The sequence below is a fragment of the Geotrypetes seraphini genome, chromosome 1 (assembly GCF_902459505.1).
Source record: "Geotrypetes seraphini chromosome 1, aGeoSer1.1, whole genome shotgun sequence".
Taxonomy (NCBI): Eukaryota; Metazoa; Chordata; class Amphibia; order Gymnophiona; family Dermophiidae; genus Geotrypetes; species Geotrypetes seraphini.
In genome coordinates, this window is record NC_047084.1 from 367,500,699 (window position 1) to 367,527,545 (window position 26,847).

At 40.5% G+C, this 26,847-nt stretch overlaps 1 protein-coding gene across 22 annotated transcripts in view; it reads right to left on the reverse strand.

The window, feature by feature from the left end:
* The window catches only part of ADGRL3 (adhesion G protein-coupled receptor L3), a 1,804,713-nt gene that overhangs the window by 1,598,847 nt on the left and 179,019 nt on the right, over positions 1-26,847 (reverse strand). The window contains exon 3 of one of the 22 annotated variants that reach the window (XM_033915011.1): positions 2,752-2,801. The exons of the other annotated variants lie outside the window; for them this stretch is intronic. The gene's annotated coding sequence lies outside the window, so the exon portion shown is untranslated. The remainder of the gene's footprint in view (positions 1-2,751; positions 2,802-26,847) is intronic. 22 annotated transcript variants of the gene reach the window in all.

The window sequence follows — 26,847 nt, forward strand, 5'->3', positions numbered from 1 at the left end:
AAACTATAAAGCGTTTTACCTGATGCAAAATTGTCATTTCTTTAATAAGACATTAACTATTTTTTCTGAAGCCCTTCAAGTACCGACAAATCCAAAATGTGGCCCTGCCAAGGGTTTGAGTTTGAGACCACTGATGTACAGGAAGTTTTAGGGCTCCTTTTACTAAGCTGCGATAGCGGTTTTAGTGCACACGCTGAATTGCCGCGCTAGACTGTAACACCAGCATTGAGCTGGCGTTAGTTCTAGCCATGTAGCGCGGGTTTAGCGCGCGCTAAAAACGCTATCACAGCTTAGTAAAAGGAGCCCTTAGTTTATAGTTTATTGAAAAACCTTATATACTGCTCTCAGGCCAAAACGGTGTACTGTATAGACTAAATAAAAAAACTTGAATACAACTGCCATGTGTAAAATAGGAAAGAAATTCAATGAAACCAGAGAGTCAATCAAAACTGACAAATAACTTATCTATTTCTGTGTACATGTCAAAAGCAACATAACTGCACCAGTCAACCCTCCAAATGCTTGGTGGAACAGAAGTCTTCAAACCATTTCTAAACTTGAGAAAAGACAACTCTGCTCAAAGTGATAATGGAAGGCAATTCCACATATTAGGGGCTATAAAAAAATGGTGTGTCAATTCATAACTGTGCAAGTGATGGTCTATTTAATATAAGGTGATGGTGATGATCATAAAAAGAGCAGAGCAAGGGCAGAGGGTAATTTGGCTTAATGAGGTTTGCAAGGTAATGAGGAGAATCAACATGCAGAGCCTTATACTTTACCCTAAATTCAATGGGTAACCAGTGAAACTGAACTGGCAATGGATTTGCATGACCAAGCTTGTGAGCATGACATAATGGGCAAACATCCATGTTCTGTACAGTTTGTAATTTCTTCAAATTATACCTAGAAATCCCAACGTATGCAATTTTACAGTAATTTAATCTAGGAATCACGAAGGCATGCAGAAGCGAATAAAAAGAACGTCAACATCAAAATAACCACAAACCGATTGAAGTTGCCTTAGGACAACTACAGCAGATACCTGCAGTGCAAAAGAAAGTTGATAGGCTATAATAACGCCAGGTAATAGATAGAATCAACAGGCATTATGCTGATGTCAGTCTAAAGGTCACAGCTTGGTCAATAAAGATAACCTGTAGGGTAACCAGGTTAAGCAGAGAGTGTGTTGCCACGGAGATATCTCCATGATTAGGCAAAACTAGATAATCCAAAATAAGAAATAGCCTACTCTACAAGAGAGGGGTCATAGCTTGTAAACTGGAAGGAAAAGACCTCTCAATTCTGGGAACTATCTTGAATCTGCGGGATTTCAAAATTTTCACTGCTTAATTAATATTGGTTAGATACACCAAGAATCTCTAAAGATTTAATAAATAGCTGGGGATGGCTATCAGTTCATGGGAACTTATTGGCAGAAAGTCAAAAGTTCACCAGGGCATATCAGTCATAAAGCACCCTAGAGTGCATGCAAGGTTACCCATAAAGCCATCCTCTGGCTTAAAAAAAACAATTAATGTGTTAAAAATTCTAATAAATATAAATTCAGATGTGCGAAGATTGAAGCTAATAATAATAAAGTGCCCAAAGTGTCAAGTGCAAAGTCACCTCGTTTCTGAATTTCAGAAAGCACATAAAGTGCAAAATCACTAATTGATGAGCCTTGAGAAAGCAAAAAAATCACATTTGTTTAGTAAATTTAAACTGCCATCTACAAAGACTTATCTGAGAAGCCACCAACATCCATCTAGTAAGAGGGTCTGTTGTCCGGGAGTGCCAACTAATCGCCCTACAGAGCCCATTTCGTTTCGTTCTTCAAGGGCAAACTCAGGGATGTCTCCCACTGAAAATTAAATCAAGCACTGCTCCTTTCCAGCGCGACTCATACTAGAGTGAAATCGAGTGTTCATAAATACTCAGGAGAGCTCTGAGGTTACCCATTCCAGAAGGGAGACTTTTTTTGGCCAGTCCAGGGTTTAAAATTACATCCCAAAGCAGTGTAGTATTTGTAGTCCATGACTGTATCCATTGAAATCAGTGTTGCAGGTCCCATAATGCACCAGGATGAGTTTGGCAGAAATCCAGGACTGGCCAAAAAGTCTCTCTTCTGGAATGGGTAACCTGGTCACCCTAACAACCTGTTAACCAACAAGCAATAGTCCTTTCTGGGTTAGGCACCAAATGATGTTCACAGAGCCAAGCAGCAATGGAAAAAAACATTTTTGTAGAGGCGATGGCTGAATATAATCAAGATCTGTGAAATATAAACAATAAATTTCATCTAACACTAACAACCAGAGTTGCTAAGACGGGACAGCAGTTTTCTTAGGGTGAACAATTCTTAGCAGGATCATCTGTCTTCAGGGTGCAAAAAATTAGCTTTAAGCTATAAAAAAAAAAACCCAAAAAACTTATCTGAATGGTTAAAGCATTCAAAAAAAAACTTATCTGAATGGTTAAAGCATTCCAAAGAAGGACACAAAATGAAAAAATGAAAGGGCCCGTGCCAAATTATTGAAACTGTATGGGACAACCAGGTTGGCATAATGGTAGAGTTTAAAATTATACAATTTCAAAAACTCTTACAACTTTAAGAAAACATATTTTAGATTTTAGTCCATGTTAGAACAAAAAGCACAAACGAATAGAGGGATAAACATTATTCTGGGTGTTTATTTGACATATTAATTGCTTTTCATTTCCACCTGAACAGTTACTCGAGCACTCTACCTTTAACAGTTGTTGCAAAGCATAGCTCAAGCTGGTTATGTCAACAGAAGCTGAAAGAAAAAGAAAACCACCCAAATATTTAACTTCAAAGCATTCTTAAGATTTATCTGACATTTGTCTTATGTCAAACACCAACTGTGAATCCATGTTTTCAGAGTTTACATAAAGAATATTTTTTTTGCTAAAATTAGTGCACGGTGAAAGCTGGAAACATGAATGCTACTGATTTTCAAAGGCCATAAAAGAGGCATAAATGAAAGGGATGTACACGACAGAAAAAGATGTTAGATCTTTCATATTTTGTTAATAGTATACCCTCTTTCAAGAGAGTGTATACTCTTTTCCAACAGTATGCCCATGTGCATATACCCCTGGATTCTATATAGGTCATCTAAAGTTGGGCATACAAGAAAGATATGCGCACAAATTAACAAGTTAATGAGGTGTCAGTTATTGACATTAAGGTGGAATTCATCAAGGGATGCCGATTTAGCGTGCGTTAAATGCTAAGATGCCCATTATACTCCTATGAGTGCCTTAGCATTTAGCACGCACTAATCGTTAGCACCCCTTGATGAATTCTCCTCTAATCAGCACTAATTTGGATTTGTGTGCATCTGTCTGCATTTTTATTCTATACACTGTACATCTAAATTGTCTGAAATGCAAACGAAAAAGAGGCATGGCCATGGGAGAGGTATACATCAGAAGCCTTCCAAAAATTTAGGTGCAGTGTCATAGAATACTGAGGTTAAACATCGAAATTGTACACCAGTAGGTATATATCCTGTAGGAGGACCCTGTATGAATAGCGGTTAGCAGTTACTTAATCTGGTACATGGGGATTTTTTTAGCCCATCCTCTCAAAGGAGCTCAGAACAGGTTACAAATCAAGTATTCAAGCATTTTCCCTATCTGTTCCGGTGCGCTAACAATCTATCTAATAGATAGGTAGGGGCAGTGGAGGATTAAGTGACTTGGGGTCATAAGGAGCAGCGTGGGGTTTGAACCCACAACCTCAGGGTGCTGAGCCTATAGCTCTAACCACTATGACACACTCTTCTCCATGCAGATACCAAAGACATAGGAAAATGTGGGAAAGAAGTTCTGTAAATCAAATTTAGACTCTTAGGTAGAAAGCTGAAATTCAGATCCTTCAGGGTAGCATTTTCGGAAATGTTTCCTGTTCTACCCGCAGGACCCAAGAGGCAGGCAGAGCCTCGAAATCTCAATGTGTGGTTGAGATGATGGTGCAGGGAAGAATGTGTGGAGTGTGTGGCGCAGTGGTTGGATCTACAGCTTCAGCACCCTGGGGTTGTGGGTTCAAACCCCGCGCTGCTCCTTGTGACCCTGGGCAAGTCACTTAATCCTCCATAGCCCCAGGTACATTAGATAGATTGTGAGCCCACCGGGACAGAGAGGGAAAATGCTTGAGTACCTGATTGTAAAAAAAAAAAAAACGCTTAGATAACCTTGATAGGCGGTATATAAAATCCTAATAAACTTGAAACTTGAAACTTGAAGAGGAATTTGGATTTGTGAGGAATTAGGCAACCTTCTGGGAAAGAGATGTAACCAGGCTGCTGGCACTAACATTTAAAAATTAGATATAGCAGCATTTAAACTAAGATGGGCGGTCATCCAGGAGTTAATGGTTCAGTGTGGAATATCCTTGAAGGTTATTAATGAAACAGGATATTTATTGAAACCAACAGAGAGGTTTCAATAATGGTGAAAGAAAGCCAGGAGTGTTTAAGAGTAAGGCAGAGTAAAGGATGCAAATTATCTCTGCCAACTTCTCAGCAACCTGTAAATGCAACGTAAAAACACAATTTGAAGTGTATGAAGTGAAGCCTAAAAAATAGGATGGGAGAGTTAGAGTATATAACACTGAATGATGAGGTAGATACAATAGACATCTTAGTGACCTGGTGGAAGGAGGACAATCAATTTGGCATTGTGTAACCAGCGTACAAATTAAATCGCAATGATTGGCCACAGTGAGAACGGGCCACTGGGCTTGATGGACCATTGGTCTGACCCAGTAAGGCTATTCTTATGTTCTTATAAATCAAATTGGAGAAGGGGTTGTGCAATATATTAAAAAGGAAATTGAATCAAACAAAATAAACATTCTGCATGATATAGATAATAGTTTGGAATCCATATGAATAGAAATTCCATGTGTAAAGGGAAAGAATACACAGGTAGGGCTATACTATTGTCTCTATGAAGAGAATAGGTAGACAGATTAAGAAATGTTTACAGAGATTAGGGAAGTTGGTAAATTGGGCAACAGTATAATAATGAGTGATTTCAATTACCCCAACATTGACTGGATACATGTTATATCAGGGAGTGCTAGGAAGATAAAATTCCTAGATGTAATAAATTACTGCTTCTTGGAGCGCTTGGTCTAGGAACCAACAAGAGGGGGAGCTATTTTAGATTTGGTCCTTAGTGGTGTACATCTGAGAGTACTGAAAGATCTCAAACATGAAATTGATAATTTGCTGTAAGTGATCTGTGACCTGTTGCTAAATTCGGCCATAGTATCTGAGGATTGGAGAGTGGCCAATGTTACGTTGATTTTTAAAAAGAGTTCCAGGGAGATCCAGGAAATTACAGACCGGTAAATCTTACTTCAGTGAGGTGCAAAACAGCAGAAACAATTATTTTTTTAAAAAACTGTGGAACATGATTTAATGGGACAGAGTCAGCATGGGTTCAGTCAAGTGAGATCTTGCCTCACCAATTTGCTTGAGTTCTTCAACGCTGTTAAGAAACATGTGGATAAAGTTCCTCATGAGAGGTTCCTGGGAAAATCGAAGATTCATGTGATAGGAAGAAATGTTCAGTTGTGGATTAGGAATTGGTTATCAGACAAAAAACAGAGGGTAGGGTTAAATATCCATGTTTCTCAGTGGAAGATAGTACATAGTGGAGTGATGCAGTGATCTGTACTAGGACTGGTGCTATTTAACATATTTATAAGTGATCTGAAATTTGGAACAAGTGAGGTGAATAAATTTGCAGATAACACTAAATTGTTCAAAGTTGTTAAAAAGCATGCGGACTGTAAAAAAATTGTAGGAAGACTTTAAGAAATTGGAAAGCTGGGCATTCAAATGGTTTTTTGTTTTTTTTTTTATTTTGAAGCTGGAGTTGTAGACCATACCTTTTTACAAACTTCATCAATAACTCTGCAGCCCTTGGTAGCACATCACTTGGGCTATAAATTCAATCCCTAATTTTACTAATAAATTATGCCCTATTGGAAACCATAGGAGGGACCTACCTAGACACTATCAGGTCTACTCACTGCACTCATACAAAGACTCTCATTCACTTAACACACAAAAAACAAGAAAAAAAGGGGGGGGAAAAAAGTAGAGAAAAAGCCTCAGTTCATCTTCATATAGCAAAAAACTCCACTTATAAACAACCATTAAGCAAGGTACAAAATGTATCAGTTCACTCAGCAGTGAGAAACACTATAATAGCCCTCATAGGAGCCACCTCAAAAAAACTCTAGCGCGAGAGGGAGAATTAGAAGTCCTTGAGCATGTGCAGATGCATGCTCAAGGTAGGCAGGCAGAAGCCGGAAGCCGGAAGATCTTCTAGGCACACGATCTGTACCTGCGCTAGATGGGGGGGGGGGGTAAATTTAAGTTGTTCGGGCAGGGGGGCCGGTTGGAGCGAGCAGGGGGGAGCAATGCCAGTTATCGGGGGGGGGGGAACGTATCAAAGCGAGTTTCCATTATTTTCTATGGGGAAACTCGCTTTGATAAACGAGCATTTTGGATTACGAGCATGCTCTAGAAACGGATTATGCTCGTAATCCAAGGTACCACTGTATATTCTTTCACTAGGTTCTTATGGTTACACATCATTTTACATACGTAAATTTAGAGCTAAGTAGTACGATACTTATGTGCATAAGCACCCTAAGTGCTATTTTGGAAGGGTGTGTGTAGGCAGTGTGTAGTGTGCATTTGCAGAGTGTGTGCATGTGGGTGGAATCTGAACAAGATGTGGGTGAGTCTCCCAGCTACATGTTTAACCTACAGAATACTGTAAGTTATGCACACCCATGCTTCATTTAGTTACAGCAGGGGGCATTTTTAATAAACTGCATTAAGAGGGAAATTCTATAAAAGGTGCCTAAAGATAGATGCCAAACAGGCACTTAAATAGATAAGCCCCTAAGTCAGGCACCTAACTTACCCCTCCTTTCACAAAATCCTAGCCCGGCTTTTAGCGCTGGCCAAGGCAGTAACAGCTCCGACGCTCATAGAATCCCTAAGAGTGTCGGACATGTTACTGCTGCGGCTGGCGCTACAAACCACGCTACGGGTTTGTAAAAAAAGAAAAGAAGAGGTTAATTAGTATATTGGCTTCAATTATGAGCTTTAATAAGGTCATAATTGAAAAAAATAAAAATGAATTGGGTGATAGGCGCCTATCTTCTTAGGCATAATTCTACATAAGATAGGCACCTATCTATGGTGCCTAATGGCACCTAATGCCAAACTAGTTGTGTTTAGGGGTGGAGAAGGACTTAGGCGCCATTAGGCGTGATTCTCTAAAGTACTTAGGCGCCTATAATGTAGGCTTTAAAAACCCTGGCCTACATTTTAGGTGCCTAAATAGGCAACTAAGTTTTAGTTAGGCACGATTCGGTAATGGGTGCCTAAGTGTAACTGACATGAAATAGGTGCTCAACTTTAAGCACCTATCTTTTTAGACACCCAATTACAGAATCTGTCCCTAAGTAACTAAAGCTGGGTTTACTGAACTGTGGACAGCAGCGCAGACCTGCACTACTGTCTCCTGAATTACAAAGGCAGACACTGCTGTAAAAATCCTACACAGAAAGTCAAAATGCCTAACGCAGGAGTGGCTGGTTTCAAAGCATGATGGAGCAGGCAGGGAGGTGTGGCCATTGGTCACAATACATGGGTCAGTTCCATGCACTAGCTGTCATAGCTGCTAATAATGCAGTTGACCTTATGCCACCTTGAGGCAAAGTTGTAAATGCAGCTGTGCTACCAGCAGTCCAGAATCTCAGCTGCTAGGATTTGGTGGCACTCCCATACCCCTTTCACACAGTAACTCCCTCTTGATTCCCTGCCTGTCAGCATCCCCATCCCAACCAGCCCTTTCCAAGTGACAATCCTGACCCTCTAACTCAGGGATCTCAAAGTCCCTCCTTGAGGGCCGCAATCCGGTCGGGTTTTCAGGATTTCCCCAATGAATATGCATTGAAAGCAGTGCATGCACATAGATCTCATGCATATTCATTGGGGAAATCCTGAAAACCCAACTGGATTGCGGCCCTCAAGGAGGGACTTTGAGACCCCTGCTCTAACTCATATCCTACCCCATTCAGTGAAGCCCTCGAACCATCTTACAAATTTAGGTCCTCCTGGCACAAGCTCCTTGACCCCTCTATTCCAACCTTTCCCTCCATCTTAAAACTATGTTACAGTGGTGGTTCACCCTTCCCAAATGATAGTTAAATATAAAGCATATGACAATAGAGGTAGGCCCCATTTATCATCTTCTTTTGACACCAAAAGTAGAGAATGGCATGGGGGACAAATTTTTCCCCGTCCCCGTGGGAGCTCATTTTCCTGTCCCTGCAAGTTCTTTTCTTGTCTCTGCCCCATTCCTGCAAGCTCCATCCTCATCTGCATAAGCCTCAAACACTTTAAAATCATCAGTGTTTGAGGTTTGTGCGGTTAACGCAGAGCTTGCGGGGACGAGGAAATTGAGTTCCTTTTGGGACAGGGACAAAGTTGTCTCCGTGTCATTCTCTAACCAAAAGTTAACATCATCATCCTAAATCCTTATATTGGCACCTCACAAATTTTGGAAATCATACAGCTGTTCACTCTCCCTATATGCCCATTTACTGCATTTACATTTTTCACCAGGTCTCTAAGACCACACATACTGTATGTAGGCAGTGAGTTAGTATAAACCTATATATTGTGGTCTGACTGGATGGGAAGATACATCCAAGGTTAAGGGCTAAATATCTGCTCAGTGACAGAGACCTTTGTGGATATCTCCAACGGACACTATTTGGAAACTACAGTGAAGCAGTTAAGGATGATACTGTAAAAGCACATCCTTTCCAATATTTGTTAAACTTTCACAGTTTTAAGAAGATAGGCCCCGATTCTACTGTACATATGTTGTCTAAAATATTGGTGCTGACCTGTGTGGCACTAAGCGCAATTCTATAAAAGTTAGAAGTACTGTATAGGGCGTTTTTGCTATTTCAAACTGTTAATTGTGTTGGGCATCCTGCCAAAGGGTTTCTGTACTATGAATCAACTGCTGTTATGGTTTTCACTTGTTTCTCTGGCTGTTGTATTTTTCTACGCTTTTCTTAATACTGGCTGTATGTTCCCTTTGTAATTGCTAATAAAGATAATTTAAAAAAAAAAAAAAAGAATCATAATTAGCGCCATCTAAGCAGCCTTAGGCATCACTATGGTTATGTCAGGGTTATCTTGGCCTAAATAGCTGTGCCTAAGTTGGGCACAAAATGGTGCCTGTCAAAAATAGGTACCTCTCTCAAAAACACAACCACGATCCATCCCTAACTATGGCCACGTTTAACTACTTGCTTTGGACTAGGTACCTGCATTTTCTAGAACTGCAGTTTTTGAGTTAGGCACCTAACTTTCAATTAACTCCAATCAATGTCAATTAAGAGGTGCTGAGTGCCAATTATCAGCACTGATTAAGCCTATTAATCAATTAAGTTAGGCGCCTACATCGGCAAGGCACGCTGTTATAGGCATCTAAATTTAGGTGTATTTTATAGATTGGGGAGGGGGTGGGGGGGGATAGTGCACACACTCTAGGAATGAAGGAGTCTGGGACTGGTTTTCCTAAATGTTGAACTAAGTTTTCTGTTTAATAAAATTCTGAATTATGTTTAATTGCAGACCTGACTTATCTCATGTTCTAGTCTGCCTGCACTGGGTGTTTTAGCTTGGGCATTTTAGCTTCTTATGGTTATCTCAGCATACATGAAATTGTATTCCGCCCTCCTGGACATGTAACAGAAAGACTGCAGGACTTAGATAAGTGACCTGCTAGTGTGAGCTTAGGACCAATGATTGTTAAGAAAAGTAACATGTGAAAAGCTTTTTCTAGAATTCAGTTGTAAAGCCAGAAGAATGTATAAATATCTCTGAAACTTCCTGGTTTCGGGACTTCTGAAGCCAGCTTGGGGCTCAGGGGTCCACATATGCTGAATAAACATCTGTGCTTTCTTCAAGTCTCTAAGTTTTGTGGCTGCCCAAAGTGACCTTTCAGGAAGAGTGCATACTCTTGATTATACTTGTGCCAGAGCGAGAATCAACTTGGACGAAAAATGACAAGAAAATTTTCTAGCTGCCCGTCCCTAATAAGTAGTTAAAACTGAGTGTCAGTATGATTCTAGCGCCAAAGCAATATATTATTAACACAGAAAACCCACTAGTTGGGTTTTTTTTTTTCCTTTCTAGGTTAATTGCTTCACAATTGCAATGAAATAAAATTCTTAACGGCAGATAAAGAGCAAAAGATAAATAACAGTTTTTAAAAGGGTAAAGAAAAAGCAATTGACCAGATTTAACCGCTGAGCACATGCAAATGAAAAGACCTTTGGCTTTCGTTACTAATGCCCCCTAAATAACTCTAGATGGTCGTTGACTTGGATTTTACTCATTTTCAGCCTTAATAGAAAATACTGACTGCTGCAGACTCTGATTTTATTTAATTAAACCCGTAACCTTTTTCACTAACTATTTTGGGAAATGCCAGCCAGCATTTATAACACTGAAATTGCAAGGGCCTTCAGCTCTTCCCTCCCGTTATTGTAGGATTCATTTTCTGCAAGCTGCCTTTGAAGCTGAATCTGGAGTGAAGCGGCTCTTTGTAATACCCGAGAAGTAGCCAGATATGAAGAGATGACTCAAGCCTCCTGAACAAGGAACTGGAAAATGGCAAGAATGATGATAGACATCTACAGACAGCTTATTTCAAGGACGACATGTTCCTTCCTCATGTCTTGTGGGTAACTAATTACAACAGGGGCCAGAAACCCACCCTCAACAATTTTTCACCTGAATGGATTGATGAAGGCACCTATAATATTAACAAAACAAATGAAGATAAAAAGCCAGATGAAGAGACACCAGCATACCCTTTTTCCATTTATTTAGCAGTCAGTATTCAGCTGAGAATGATCAACTTTTTTTAAATGCTTACTGTTCCCAACTAAATTACACTTGGAATATTCAACACCAGCAGTGAATATTCGGGCATGACCATCCATGAACTAGCCACTGACACTTATGCAAGTCCTGCATGAATGGCAGGACTGGATAAGGAATCCGCCAGTTGCCCCCTCCTCCCACTGCACTGCATTTCCTCTAACTCTCCAAACCCTTCCAACGTTCCATATCAAATTCCCCCTATTTCAATCCCTCCCTGGCTCCCTGTCTGATCTCCTCCTTTATTATCCCCCTGAAACCCCTGTCTAATGCCCCCAGTCTGTCCCCACCCTTCCACAGGATTTACCCAGACATTATCCTTGTGTCTAAGGAAATGGGGGCAGAAGCAGTTCTCTTTCAACTCTTGAACTTACAATTCTGGGTTCAAAATGGGGGCATTGACCCCTAGTGGTAATCCTGTGGTACTACCACTAGGAGTCAGCCTTCCGTAAAGCCCTTATATGAAAGATTGATCCCTAACAATAGTACCACAAGAGCCAGGTCCTTCTCAACACTTCCCTCAGACCATCTTTGTCCAGATTTTTGGCTGGGGGTTATCAATTTTATGGACATCACTTAATAGCCCCCTAAAAAAGGAATGGAAACCCCACTTTATATTCATGTACTTTTACCTGTGTTTTAATTTAAGTCTATATGAATAAAAATTGTTTCACGGTTGACATGTTCTATCTCACTCCCCACTTGTATTCTCATCATTTTATAGACATCATTTTATGTCCATAACACAACTTGCCACATTATGCTTTTTATGAAGTAATAAGCTGTTTATTTTTTTATTCAATTTTTCCACACCATTCTCTCGGGGGAGCTCAGAACGGTTTACATTAATTTATTCAGGGTATTCAATTTATTCAGGGAATTTTTCCCCTGTCTATCCCGGTGGGCTCACAATCTATCTAATATACCTGAGGCATTGGGCAATCAAGTGACCTGCCCAGGGTCACTGTTCTTGCATGCATTGGCATGTTTCACATCTGATTAATATGTAACCCATAGTGATCTAAATATTGTTGTGTTAGGACAATACAGTCTGCCTTAGAGCCTTTTAAGTTAAATTAAGGGGCTAACATCATGGATTATTGTAGCTTCAATAACTCTCCTCCCCCCTCAGATTAGGACTCAGGAGCTCTCGCACTAACAGCTAGGTCATGCTACTAAAAACTTTCAGCAAGATTCACCAAGTCAGCATCAAGCTGACCATGAAAAATAAAATGATTTTGACTATTATGCACCTGTTTTCCACAAGCTGAGCTAAAGAAGTAGCTTTATAGCAATTCTTCTCTTCACTCAACTTGAACCCACCTGTTACCCAGCTGGGAAAAGCCCTCGGCCGGTTACAAGTGGATCGATTTTTCACTCCCTGAAAAATTACAAAGACTAGGGAAGATTCGATGAAATTACAGGGACATACTTTTAAATCCAATAAGAGAAAATTTTTTCTGTCAGAGAATAGTTAAGCTCTGGAACGCATTGCCAGAGGTTGTGGTAAGAGCGGATAGCGTAGCTGGTTTTAAGAAGGTTTGGATCATTTCCTGGAGGAAAAGTCCATAGTCTGTTATTGAGAAAGACATGGGGAAAGCCACTGCTTGCCCTGGATCGGTAGCATGGAATGTTGCTATTCCTTTTGGCAAGATACTAGTGACCAGGATTGACCACCGGGCTTGATGGACCATTGGTCTGACCCAGTAAAGCTATTCTTATGTTCTTATAAATAGTGCATAGATGGCTATCTGCCAATATTCAGTGGGAAATAGCTGGTCACCGCCAATATTCAGCAGCTAAGTTTGGCCAGCTAAGTTTGGCAGCCAAATAAGTCCACCCAAAAGGGCGGACTATCTCTGGCCAATCAGACTTTACTGTCTAGCTGCTGACTATTCACATAGGCCAAAAACAGAGCATAAATTAAATGTCAATCGCCGGCTATGGTGCCAGCGCTGAATTTCTTGTATCATCATGAACCGCGGGAGATTTTGGTAGAGGCTTGAGTTGTTTCTGGCTAACAAGAGGCAGACAATCAAATCATCAACTTCAACAGGAGAGTGGTGTCGTGATTAGAGCAACAGCCTCGGCACCCTGAGGTTATGGGTTCAAATCCTGTGCTGCTCCTTGTGACCCTGAGCAAGTCACTTAATCCTCCACTGCCCAGGTACAATAGATAGATTGTGAGCCCACAAGGACAGATTGGGAAAATGAATGAATACCTGATTTGTAACCTGTTCTGAGCTCCTTTGGGAGATCAGGCTAAAAAATCAAATCAAATTTTAAAAAACTCTTCAAAAACTCAGTTTCCTCCCTTCTCTAGTTTCCTTTCTTTTTTTTTTTTTTGTAGCCATCTGTTTGTAAAGGTTCTTTTTGATGAACTCCTCCTGTTGCTCTGCTTCATATGCCTTTCAGTTCCTATTTCTTGGCATGCGAAAGCCTCTCACTACTTAATTGGCTGGGTGAAGGAAAAGGTTGGAGGAGGAGGAGGAGAACGGATCAGTGAGGGAGGACACAGAAAAAACTGCGTAGAAAAGAGAAAGAATCAAATGAAGGACAATTAAACAAAAAGAATGTGGACAAAAGGGCTGGAGGTGTTCCTGAGGGGAGAACAAGTGTGACAGAAACAGGTAATTTATAGAAGAGCTCTGTGAGCATATGTTCTTTTATAAGACTTGATAGTTGCAGTTTGCCCAATAAATTTGCCTCAAGAATATACAAATCTTTTTCTTGTTATTTTAAATCATCCTTTTGGCGCAGACTACAATATTTTTCAATTGTTGGCATGCTTCATTTTGCTTTTGGCTTCTTTATTTTTGTATAGCTTTTCTCTTATTGGAGATGTTAAAATGAAATAAATCTATATACAGTTCCCCCTCCAAATCCACGGTTTCGGTACCCACAGATTCGGTACTACAACGGGAACTCACAACAGCCATTTTGATGACGGCTCTGCACGAGGTAGGAGCTTAAGACGATAGATCCTGCCACACATTGCCGCTAGATCACCAGGTAAGGTCTCGGGAAGGTCTGGGACACAGTGAGTCAGAGCCGGCCCTAAAAATTAACCGCGATTTTTCAATATTTGAGGGCCGGCTCGACCCCTAACCCCTGCAAATATTGAAGTTCTGCTGTATATAAAATTGGATGTACTGTATCCGTGTGTGTATGTATGTATGTTCTAGCATAACTCTGAAACGCATAGACAGATTTCAACCACACTTGGTACACATATGACTTACTATGTGGGGGAAAATACTGTGGGAGTGGGAAGGAGATGACATGTAAAAATGATCGAAAAAGACAGATTTTAGTTTCTACCCCATAATTTTCAGGCACGCTGAGATGAATGCTTGGCATAAATCTGAAACGAATGGAGAGATTTCAAACACACTTGGTACACTTATGACTTACTATCTGGGGAAAAATACTGTGGGGGTGGGAAGGGGGTGACATGTAAAAAAATTGATCCGATACCGGAAGATTGGGATAAATAAATATCCGGGCAATGCCGGGATATTTAGCTAGTACATAAATAAATTAAAAAAAACATTTTACAAAACTGTAGCACAAATTTTACCACCAGCTGTGGTAATAACAGCTCCGGCGCTCATAGGAATTCTGTAAGCGTAGGAGCTATTATCATCAAGCCGGCGCTAAAAACTGTGCTATGGTTTTGTAAAAAAAAAGGGGGGTGGGGCTAATATAGCTATTTTAACAAAACATATTTAAAATACAAGTTGCCTACATATTTTTTGTTTTTTCATGAAAATCGCCCTCTTATTTTTTTTGACCACCTCCTCCTTTATCCTGGATCAGGTCTGATAAAATTCATGTACATTTTCCTATTATATTCCAACAGCCACTGAAGCAGGGTGACTGCTAATTGCTATGAGAGATTTTTTTTTTTTTTAAAGAAGTCCTTTTTATGTGCACTTCTTGCTTTGAATAGCAATTGGGAATTGCTGCACTCTGGTGCCTGTGTGATTGCTACACAATAGGAAAGAGCACCTGCTGCTTTGTTACATCAACAAACTCAGAGAAGCCAACCAGAGGCAGCACTCAAGAGGATAACACTGGTAATCCCTTTCCTCCTCAGCCAAGGATGGAATCATCCAATCTCTCAGCAACCAGATCCAAATGCAGCAGTATTCCATGTAAAAGAAAATTAGATCCCGCCACCAGTCAAGTCTGCACTTCTGTCTCATGAACAGACTTCCTTTATGGTACACCTCAACTAGTTGCTCCAATACAGTGTTAATACGATCCACTTTCAAAGTGAAGTAGAAACTTGCTATCCAGTGGACTTTGGCTCCTGAAAGTTGAACAGCCCTCTAGCAGAAGAGGAGCGGCAGAAGAAGTTCATCGGATCTAAAAAGTACTGCTTCCCCGCCATGAGAAAAGGTTGGAGTAGATGAGGAACTTTAGACACAGAAGTGAGAGGAAAGGGTGGGGGGGGGGGCGGGGTTCAAGACCCTGCAGTCTAAGCTGCAGACCTTTCTTAACTGCAGTACCATTGATAGAGCAGGGATGAAAACCTAGAAGGAACCAAAAGGGATATAAAATAATCCAGTGTCCTTCAATGCAGGGCCTGAGGGGGGCCAATGGACGTTCCTGTTGTCATTCTGCCCCCTCCCTCACTACTCTCTGCTTCTCTATCCAAGCTTAGGTCAGAAAGGGGAAAGTAGATGCATTAAAGGGCAATTCTCAAAAGAAACAGACATAGAAACACGATGGCAGATAAAAGCCAAATGGCCCATCTAGTCTGCCATCTGCAGTAACCATTATCTCTTTCTCTCTCCGAGTGATCCCACATGCCTATTCCAGGCCCTCTTGAATTCAGACACAGTCTCTGTTTACACTACCTCTTCCGGGAGACTGTTCCATGCATCTACCACCCTTTCTGTAAAAAAGTATTTCCTCAGATTACTCCGGAGCCTATCGCTGCTTAACTTTATCCTATACCATCTCATTGCAGTTTCCTTTCAAATGAAAGAGACTAAACTCGTGCGCATTTACGCCATGTAGGTATTTAAACATCTCCATCATATCTCCCCTCTCCTGCCTTTCCTCCAAAGTACACAGATTGAGATCTTTAAGTCTGTCCCCATACGCCTTATGATGAAGACCATGCACCATTTTAGTAGCCTTCATCTGGATCGACTCTATCCTTTTTATATATTTGGAAATGCCCATCCCTTATGAAAAGTTTGGATGTCATTGACACATGCTAGTCAGCAGTATCATGGCCCCACATAGGAAGGTATTTGGCAGCTCTTGGCACATGGCATTCAAATGAGCTGAATGCTCTCCTTCAGCTCATTTGAATGCCAAGTTCCCCAAATTAAACATAGTGAAGACCATTAAGCACTTTCAGGAGGGCATTTCCATGGCCAAGTGCCATTTTCGACTTGAGATCCTCTCTTCAAAATCATCTCATCTATCCTCAACAGTGCAATTGCTCCCAAAGAAGGAGGCTTAGTCCTCTGTAGAGCAGGCTGACTATGTGGCACATTATGGACAGTAAATATAACATTGCTAATGTCTTTAAGATAAGTACATTTTTTTTCATTCATTGTGTGAACTGTATTGATAAACTGCATCTTTATTAGAAGAGGATGTCATAGACTGGACTCTAACTTGTGTATAATTATTATAGGAAAGAGCACATTTCAAGAGATTGTTTAAGTTTTGATTTGTTCACGTTATTTTTGGTGGATTAGTTGCACATTATAAGATCCAAGGTGATGGGGTTGGTACATCTAATATATGCTGGAATTGTAAGCAACTTACAGGCTCATTGATAAGAACATAAGAATAGCCTTACTGGGTCAGACCTATGGTCCATCAAGCCCAGTTGCCCATTCTCGTGATACATATGTGGTACGAATGCCCCTTGGTTAATTCCCTATGGAAAGATATTTGAATAATTATGTAAAAGATATTTGATATTTTGAATCAAATATCTTGTTCAATTTTTATATTCAAATCTCATTCTCCAGATATCAGTATCCCAAGCAGGCATTCAAAATTATTTGCGATTTTGCTTACAGTCACTCAAAAATTGATTTGGTCAAATTGGAAAGCTCCATATTTGCTTAATGTCCATGCTTGGTAGAATTCACTTTTGTTTCATCGTAGATGTGAACTTGCTATGGCAGACAGGATGGGGACATCTAGAGCGATTCAAAAATCCTGGTCTCTTATTGTGACTCTAATTCTCATGATTGCTAATATTGCAATGTTATCTTTCTCAATATCTTGAGTCCTTCAATGATACTTAAAAGTTTACTATTACTTTTCCAGATACTGTATATAGTACTCCCCCGAAATTTGCGGGGGTTCCGTTTAAAAAACTGCAAATGTGGTTTAGGAGTTGATCAAAGGCAGGAGAGGGCAGCTGGAGTGCCGGCAGGTGCTGAAAATCATTTGCGGTATTTTCCGACCGCCTCTTTCTGGTACTAAAGTCAGATAGCGTGTCAAAGCAGCTCCTGATTGGTGTAACCATGACTTTAGTACCAGGAAGAAGCAGTCAGAAAATACTGCAAATTACTGAGTCCGCGAACCACGAATTCACGGGGGTTTACTGTATGAGCTGTGTTTCTATTTTTTGTTTGTAATTTTCATTTTTTCAATCTGTGCTTATTTAATACTTACGTTATGAGCTATGTTTAGTATTTCTTGAACTAAAGTTTTTAAAATTTTCAATAAAATTTCATGGGAAAAAAAATTTATAAAGTCCAAGGATGTTGCACGCATAATCACCCATCTGAGTTATACATAAAACTATCAACTCTTGGAGCAGGACTCTCCTGCATTTGAGTTGTGAATACTAAAGACCTTTTCTTCACCACACTTTATGAACATTTTGTCACAAAATTTAATAGTGTGAATGTTATTGAATAATACCTCACAATGAGCTCGTTCTGTTAGGACTGCAGCACAGCAAAATAACTTATATTTGTATATTTCTTTAAATTAATTAATAAGAGTGTTCATGTTCCGTTGTCAGTGTCGGTACTACCACTGTATACCGTTAATACAACATGTTAAATATTTGCGTTTATTCTGATTCAGTTTTTGTGCTGAATACTGTACATCTTTTTGCCTTTTAAGTTATACTTTTGAGGCCCAATATTCAGTCGGCGATGGGCCCAGATATCCAGTGCCAGGCCATTTCCGGCACTGAATATCCGGTTTCATTTTTTTACCGTGACAAATAAACCAGTTATGCCAATATTTAGCGCTAATCTGTTATGTGTCATGTGGTCTATTTTAGTCACTAAACGTAGCTGGTTTGGAACTGAATATCCATGCCTAGCCTGCTGAATATCCACAGTTACATGCTAAAATATTATTTAACCAGCCAGAAGCCATTCCTGACCAGTTAAATAGCTTTGAATATCGGACTGTTGCTTTTTATCTGTCTTCACTGTTGACATGTTAGTCTATTAGCCTCTCGCGGTTTGCGTGATTTACTAATTAAAACAAGTAGCAAGGATCAGTTTTCAGTTACTGTATGTAGTTATCAGTCCATAACATTTTACTAATCTAAAATGAGATTGGGGAGGTCAGCTTTACAGGAAAAGCAATGTTTCTATTTTATCGTAGGACAAGGGTGACAGCATTTATTAGAGAATTTTCATGTCTGCCAGTTTATCAGCTGAACTCCACAAGCTTAAAACTCTGCTCAGGTCTACTGTAGGCTTTTAATAGCTTTTTTTTCTGTTTGTTGGTTTCTGTTAAAATTGTGATAATCCATAGCAAGTCCAGCTGAACATTAAATGCAACAGAAGGTGTGGAATGAAGACCTGGCTTCTGCTTTTTGTCTGTAGCCCCTCTGCTGCTTTTGCTTTCTGTTCCAGCTGGGGAACCCAATGTTGGTGGATGGCCCCTTCGGGTAGCATTCTAGACATAGGCGTCGAAACAGGGGGAAGCCACAGGGGCCATGGCTTCCCCAAAGATTGGTGGTCTCTTGATTGGTGCCTACCCTCCCACCCACTTCCTGGTGTTCTAATTTTAAATCTTCCAGCAGCTGTCGCGCACCCTCAATGAGCAAGTGTGCCCCGGAGCACTTCATTCTACTTCCGGGGGCCAGGCCTGCTCGCTGACGCTGCGCAGCTGCTGCCTGAAGATTTGAAAAGTACAGCGCCAGGAGGAGGTGGGGGGGGGGGGGGAGTTGGGAGCTGGGGAAAGGCTACACGGTAGGATTCTGCGGGGCAAGGGCGGAGCTGCTGGGTCCCCCACAAACCAAGCAGTGTTCCGCTGCCTATGATTCTAGAGACAGGGACATCTGTTGGCCTACTGATGACGGTAAGTCATTGCCAAAGGGAGGATCCAAACGGATTTGCCCCTTTGATTATGCCAGTGAGAGTTGTGGGATTCTGCAACCCTTCTTTGAATGCTGTTTTATGCTTTAACTAGTTTTTTAATTATTGGAAGTAGTTTCTTAGGTATAGGAGGAGTGCAGGAAGTATTTAATTCTAAGATGTTAATTTTGATTAATTTATCGTGTATTTTGCATTTTTATATTGTTCTTTTGACTAATATAGAAAATGCATTTTTATGTTATGGTTAATTTGTATTATTATAAATGGGTAGGTTGTTAGCATTTGTCCTTGTTCCAGACGTAGGATTGCAAGACCTATAACAATGAGTCTCACTCCTTTATTTGTACATTCTCAGTCATATTCTAAAAAACTGCTGCTGAAAAGTGTGGCGCTTAGCGCAATTCTATATAACACCTCTGAAGTTCGGCACATTTTACTGAATCACGCTTATCACCCATATGTGTGACTAACATTTAGACACACTCATTTAGGCCAATGAAAACCAGGTCTAAATACCTCCGGCTAAGTTGTGCACAGTTCGGGCACAACAGGGAGCCAAACTTTTAGAAATGTCCATGACCTGCCATGCTCCTCTCCTGGCCAGGGTCCCTTTTTAAATCTGTGCATTAGAATTTATGCATAGAACATTATACCGTGTTTCCACGAAAATAAGATAATGTCTTATGTTAATTTTGGGCCCAAAATAGGCACTAGGTCTTATTTTCAGGGTAGGTCTTATTTTTTTCATGTACATAATCATCTCTCACTTCCTCTTCTTCGCCCCAATTCTTCCTCTTTCCTCCCCTCTCACCCATCCCCTGTGCCTTCACTCTGCAGCATCTTTCTATCCCTCCCTCCCATCCCCCTGTGCAGCAGAACTTTTGCACTGTGCACAGCATCTTTCTATTCCTCCCTCCCATCCCTCGTGCAGAACCCTTGCCCAGCTTCTATCCCTCCCTCCCATCCCTCATGCAGCCGAACCCTTGCCCAGCTTTTATCCTTCCCACCCTCCCTCCCTCCTATCCCTCGTGCAGCAGAACCATTGAGCATCCCCCTGCCGCGCAGCTGAACCCCCGCTGACCCTCCCATCCTTCCATCTCTCCCTCCCATCCGAACCCTGCAAACCGCCAGCCCTACATATCTCCCCCCCAGAGCAGCATCGGCAGCAATCTAAACAGGATGCTTCGCGGACTTCTCCTGCCATGGCATTCCCTCTGCCGCATCACTGATGATGAGTCAGTAACGCAGCACACAGAAGGCCCCGGCGAGATAAGGCCGCAAAGCAGCCTGTTTAGAGTTCTGCCGACGCAGCTTGCGGTCGGCAGGGTTCGAATGGGAAGGAGATGGAAGGATGGGAAGGTCAGCAGGGATTTGTCTGCACAGTGGGGGTGGGAGCAGGGAGAGGGGGGAAGTGCTGCTGCCGGAAAATCCAGGGAGTAGGGATTATTTTTGAGGTAGGGCTTATATTAAGACCTACCCTGAAAATCATGCTAGGGCTTATTTTCGGGGAAACACGGTAGTATATGCTTAGAAGGTTGTGCACATAACTTCTAATTAGTGCCAGGTACTATTTATTGTCAATTATTGGTGCTGATTAGTTTGTTAAACAACTAAGTTGCATGCACAAATCACTAATGCGCACAGATACTGTATAGTGTGACTCACTAAGGCGTACTAAGGAAAGCTGAGGGGGGGGGCAAACCACCCCAGGCACTATCTTGGTAGGGGCGCCGGCACCTCTCTGCCCCTCCATCCCATGCTCGCACTCCTCCCCGGTACCTCTTTAAATCTTCTCCAGCGTGAGCAGCTTCTCATACCTACTGCTTGCTCTGGCCTTGCTCCCTTCTGAAATCACTTCCAAGACGTGGGGCCAAGAAGTGACGTCAGAGGGAAAGTGAACAGCAGGCAGAAGAAGCTGCTCGAACTGGCGAAGATTTAAAGAAGTACGGGAGGAAGGGAGGGCATGAGTGTGGCAGGGGAGACAGAGAGGAGGGCATGGGGAGCTCCACTGCCCAAGGCGCCTCCTGCCCTCACTGTTTCTTGTTTTCCTTTCACCCTTGAGCACTGTGAAAAAGGGAAGTAGTTCCCATTATTTATTTTATTATTTACATATTGTACATATATAATGATATGACCTGCTATAGGTATTCAAAGCCAGATTAAAAACCCACTTATTTAAAGCTGTGTTTAAACAGTGACCCAACAATTCCAGCTCATGGTCCAGTCCCTAATCCTAGATCTCCTTGACTACTGCAGCATCCTATATCTCCCCTGCCCCGCAACAATGATAAAACAACTACAAACAGTACAAAACACAGCCCTGAACTAATCTATTCACTAAGAAAACACAACCACATCACCGAGGCATACCTCGACTCACAATGGCTCCCAATTCATAAGAACATAAGCAATGCCTCCACTGGGTCAGACCCGAGGTCCATCGTACCCAGCAGTCCGCTCACGCGGCGGCCCAACAGGTCCAGGACCTGCGCAGTAGCTCCCTATCTATACCCCTCTATCCCTTTTTCCAGCAGGAAATTGTCCAATCCTTTCTTGAACTCCAGTACCGTACTCTGTTCTATTACGTCCTCTGGAAGTGCATTCCAGGTGTCCACCACACGCTGGGTAAAGCAAGAATACTATTTAAATTCAACTGTCTATTATTTAAATCCATAAATGGCGACAGCCCAGCCTACTTGAACAACCACCTAATCCAAACTACCACAATCCAGACACAGGAGAACACAGACACCATTCACATACCCTCCAATCAGACATCAAACGGAAAAAAAACTGTACGATGGCCTTCTAGCCACACAGGCAGCAAAACTAGACCACCAACCCTCCAATCTACTAATCGCGACCCCAGACTACAAAATCTTCAGAGAAGAAATAAAAACCCTGCTATTCAAGAAATCCATGAAGACTAACTAACACTGTATGAAACATTTCAATCCTCTGAAGCAACCTGCTCTACTCTGTAACACCTCTGGACATGTCCAGAAATCCTCTTCTGTAATCCGCCTTGAACCGCAAGGTAATGGCGGAATAAAAAATCATTTATGCCAAATCTTTAAAATGGAACGGGTAATAGCCATACAGCAGGGGCATTTAAAAAAAAAAAATTAGGGATGTTTGGGAGCCATTAACAAAATATTGTACAGAATGAATATTATTTTCTCCCTTTCTTCATACACGTCCAGGGTGGGGAGGGAATATTTTATGATTTATTATGCTTAAGTACAATTGTTGGGTATAAGGGGGGAAGGGTATTTGTTGAGAGTTAAACTTTGATGGTATATTAAGTGATGTTAAAGTATAAAATGATTGTATCTTATGTTACACTTGTTGAAAGTTTTAAAAATGAATAAAGATTAAAAAAAAAATCACTAATGTAATCTGTCTGTCATTCCCTTTATAGTCCCACCTTTACCCCCCTCTGTGTGTCTGTCATAATTAGATTTTAAGCTCTTCTGAGCAGGGACCATCTCTTTACAGTGCTGTGTGCGCCTGGTAGTGCCATAGAAATAATAAATTGTTGTTCTTTTGGAAAAAACTGAAATAGAGATTGAATAAAATGAAATTTCGAGTTACATACTGTATGTGCTGCTTTGTACAGATCTTATAAAAAAAAAAAAATAAAATCCAGTATCTGTAGGAAGGCCTTAATCCAAATCTATTCAACTCGTTTCACTTGGTACATTTTGATGTCTGTATGCTGATCCCACCTGAAGTACAGAAGAACTACAAATATCATGGATTAGAATTGTCCAAAACAAATGTCTGGAAACTTGCCCATTTGGAAGATCTCTCTATAAATACCTTTACTTTCTTTTGTGTTCAAATTAAACAGTTAAAAGTAGGCTTATGGGAATCTCTGAGTTGTTATAACAAACCACAGAAGAACAGATATTTCAAGTCTTTTGAGTATTAATATTTTGGAAAACCTGATCCTCATAATACTCCAGCTAGAGTCAATTAATACAAAGATACCGTAGTATACGTTATGTACAATGTTTAAAGCACCAATGAAACCCTTACAAAATGTGACAATTTCAGGGCAAAAGTGACTAACCCACTCCTTTACAAAACCGCACAAGCGTTTTTAGCGCTGGCCACCGCAGTAACAGCTCAGACACTCATAAAATTCCTATGAGTGTTTGAGCTGTTATCGCGGCGGCCAGCATTAAAAATGCTAGGGCAGCTTTGTAAAGGAGGGGGTAAAGTAGCAGCTCCAAAATGTTGAGAATGGCTGATTTTTCATGCCATGTCAAAGGTCCATAAGTAATCTGAAACTTCAACAATTTTTATTTTATTTTTTTTTTTTTACATAAAAGGATGGCTCTGGACTGTGGTATTACAAATTGCTTGCTGTCTTTTTTTAAATTCTTTATTCATTTTAAAAACTTACACCAAGCGTACAGGAATATATCATTAGTAACAACAATAACACTTGTAATTCTCATATAATTCTAAAAACATAAAAATTATTTCCCGTCCCACCCACCTTCTTTCAAATATTATAATCAATTATATCATAAATATAATATAAACATATAATTTAGTGAAATTTCCAGAAAAATTCCCCCCCAACCCCCCCTATCTGTACATATATTCATCCAAGGAAAATGATGTTTACTCATTACAATTGCTTGCTGTCTTACAAAATTTTGGGAAACTTCAGAGGAAGAAGTTCTATTGTGTTCGACTCTTCTGATGACATTTGTTTTCCAACAAGACAAGGAAGCACTTCCACAGCTTTTTTTTAGGCTGAAAGAGGTGATATTTTGGGGACAGCAGGATTTCTACATTCCCAGACGTCTCAAAATGGACACAGACCAGGAGAAAAAGATATCTAGAGACGAAACAACATGTGATGTCGTTTGGGGCTAAATTTCAACTAAGATATCTTTGTAAATGTATGATCTATTTTGATCAGAATTCCTATGTTTTTTATGAGCCCTCTTAGTTATTTTTTCTTGAAGCAAAGGGAGTAGTAATGTCTAGTCCCATTAATAAGGTTTAAAATCAATTGATTCTTGTCTTAGGATCTTGTAATATATGAAGATGAACCACTACTATATATAATTTTTTCCCCCTTATATATTACTTCCTCTGATATTGTGAATTGTCTCCCCAAATGAGGGCTGTTTAAGAGTTTGAGTATTGATTAATTTTTAAAGATCTTTGGATCTGTAGATTTGATTTTTATTTTGTTAAGTCGTTATGTGGCAAAGACTCTTTTTCATATATCTATTTTGTTTGATATATATATAAATGATAAATAATAATAAATAATTTGCTTGCTGTAACAGAATTCATTGTAACATCGTTTTGTTTTTTTCTGGTGACTTTAGTCATCTTTTCCTAGACATGGTCACAAATGTGCTTCATGTACTGTTTCCATATTCTCTTGTACATCTTTGAAAATTCCTACTTTTGTATAAGTAATGCTTCTTGCACTCATCATGGTCTTTTCTCTCTTTTAAACATAATCGCATGTTCACGCAACATACCAGATCACTGGATGACAAATTCTTTCAAACAAGCCAATAAACACAAAATATGTCACTCAATCCAATGATCTGGTTTATTGTGTGAGCATGAGATTATGTCTAGAAGCTAGAAACATCCATGATGACACAAAGTCAAAAAGAAGTTTGATGCAGATTTTTTTTTTTAATGGTTCTGTGTCAGATTAGAAATTAAAAGGCCCCCTGGCATTGTATTTGACAAGCTGAAGATAGTGACTGTAGAAAACACTTAAGCATGGGTTTTCAAAGAACTGTGAAAACAATTGAAAACCATGATTTCAGTTCATAAGAAATAAAAAGTAGTATTTTGGGGCCAATGCTTTTATCAAGTAGAGTTTGACATTAAGAGAATTATGTTAAGAGGAACTAAAGAGATTTTGAATTTAATTCGCACCTAAAGGGTTACTCATAATCTGGCGCAATAGGTATTTTCCTGTCCTGCAATCTAAATTTGTACTCCACCACTCCAATAGGATAGTTATTAGATTTTTTTTAAGCATTGGAGAGATTTTCATTCTAGCTTGGGAGCAATTTTGTTCTCATTTTTGGACTACTCAGTGCTTGCTCCTAAACAGGCCTTGTTGGACTTTATCTTCACTATTTCTAAACCAAGTATTACCGCACTTATCCTTTGATACTACGGGAATATTTGTGCAGTCCCTTTCGCAGCTGCTACCTTTCGCAGCAATTTCGAATGTATGGGCTGAACAAAGTCTTCCAAAGTGGATAAGAGAGAAAATTATTGTCCAGCCAGAAAACAGAATGATCGCACCAGCCCATCAGTAGACAAACTCAGTGGGTATTAACTGATATGAGCAGCCCATTCCATCACTCAACTAGAGTTTAAAAAAAAATATGAAGTAACATTCAGCGTAACAGTTTATTCCCCTCTGTATTGTCTAATGGCAATAGGGACATTGCCATAATGTCCATTATCAGATAATTGTTTTTTTGTCATTTTGTTAGATGCCCTCGCTTCTGGCTTAGGACATCTAGCAACGCAGGTAATTATCTGACAATAATGCCCTCCGCCAAAGGCATTATCACTTAATTACAGCTGGGTAGCCCGAGGTACAGGAAATAAATTGGCTTCCCCAAGGTCATACAGCCTCAGTATTTCAGGCAAAGAGGCTAACTCATGTTACAATATTTTTCCAGTTAAGAGATCCCAGCACCAAATCTCCACCTTAAATAAATGCACATTAACTATTTTGATTCGTTATACGGTGATTAGCCAAGAGGTTCTTTTCCGAAAGTGTGGAAAGTTTCTGCACTTTCACACTAACAGCTAAAACGGAGGTGCAAAGGCTTTATCGTAACTTGGCAGTGCACTCAGCATATCCTTTGCAGTCACCTCACTGCATACTAAGACTGTCTGCAATTAGTACAGATGCATTGATTGCCTCTTCCTGAGGAGGCAATTTGTGCACCCACAATAGCTGCACAAGTGACAGCATACAGTACCCCAAATTCTGTATAGGATGCCAAACCAAGAGGGCACCCAACTAAACTGGCCAACTTGCTACATGCAATTCTATGGCAATGGTTGTCCAGATCCCATACTGCGCAATCCAAAAGGAAGTGTGGTCATGGGAAGTGCAAGGGCAAGTATTGAAGAGGGTGGTTAAAGCCACAGCTTCAGCACCCTGAGATTGTGGGTTCAAACTCACACTGCTCCTTGTGACCCTGGGTAAGTTACTTAATCTTCCCATTGCCCCATGTACATTAGATAGATTGTGAGCCCGCCAGGACAGACAGAGAAAAATGCTTGAGTACTTGAACAGATTCATGTAAACCATTCTGAGCTCCCCTGGAAGAACAGTGTAGAAAATTGTATAGTGTGAAAAGTTTCAGCCCCTGATAACCAGAGCCACTATTGTGACATCATAATGCCTCATTCCACCAATAAGAACCAACCTCATCAGTGATGTCACGATGGCTTCATGGTCCTAT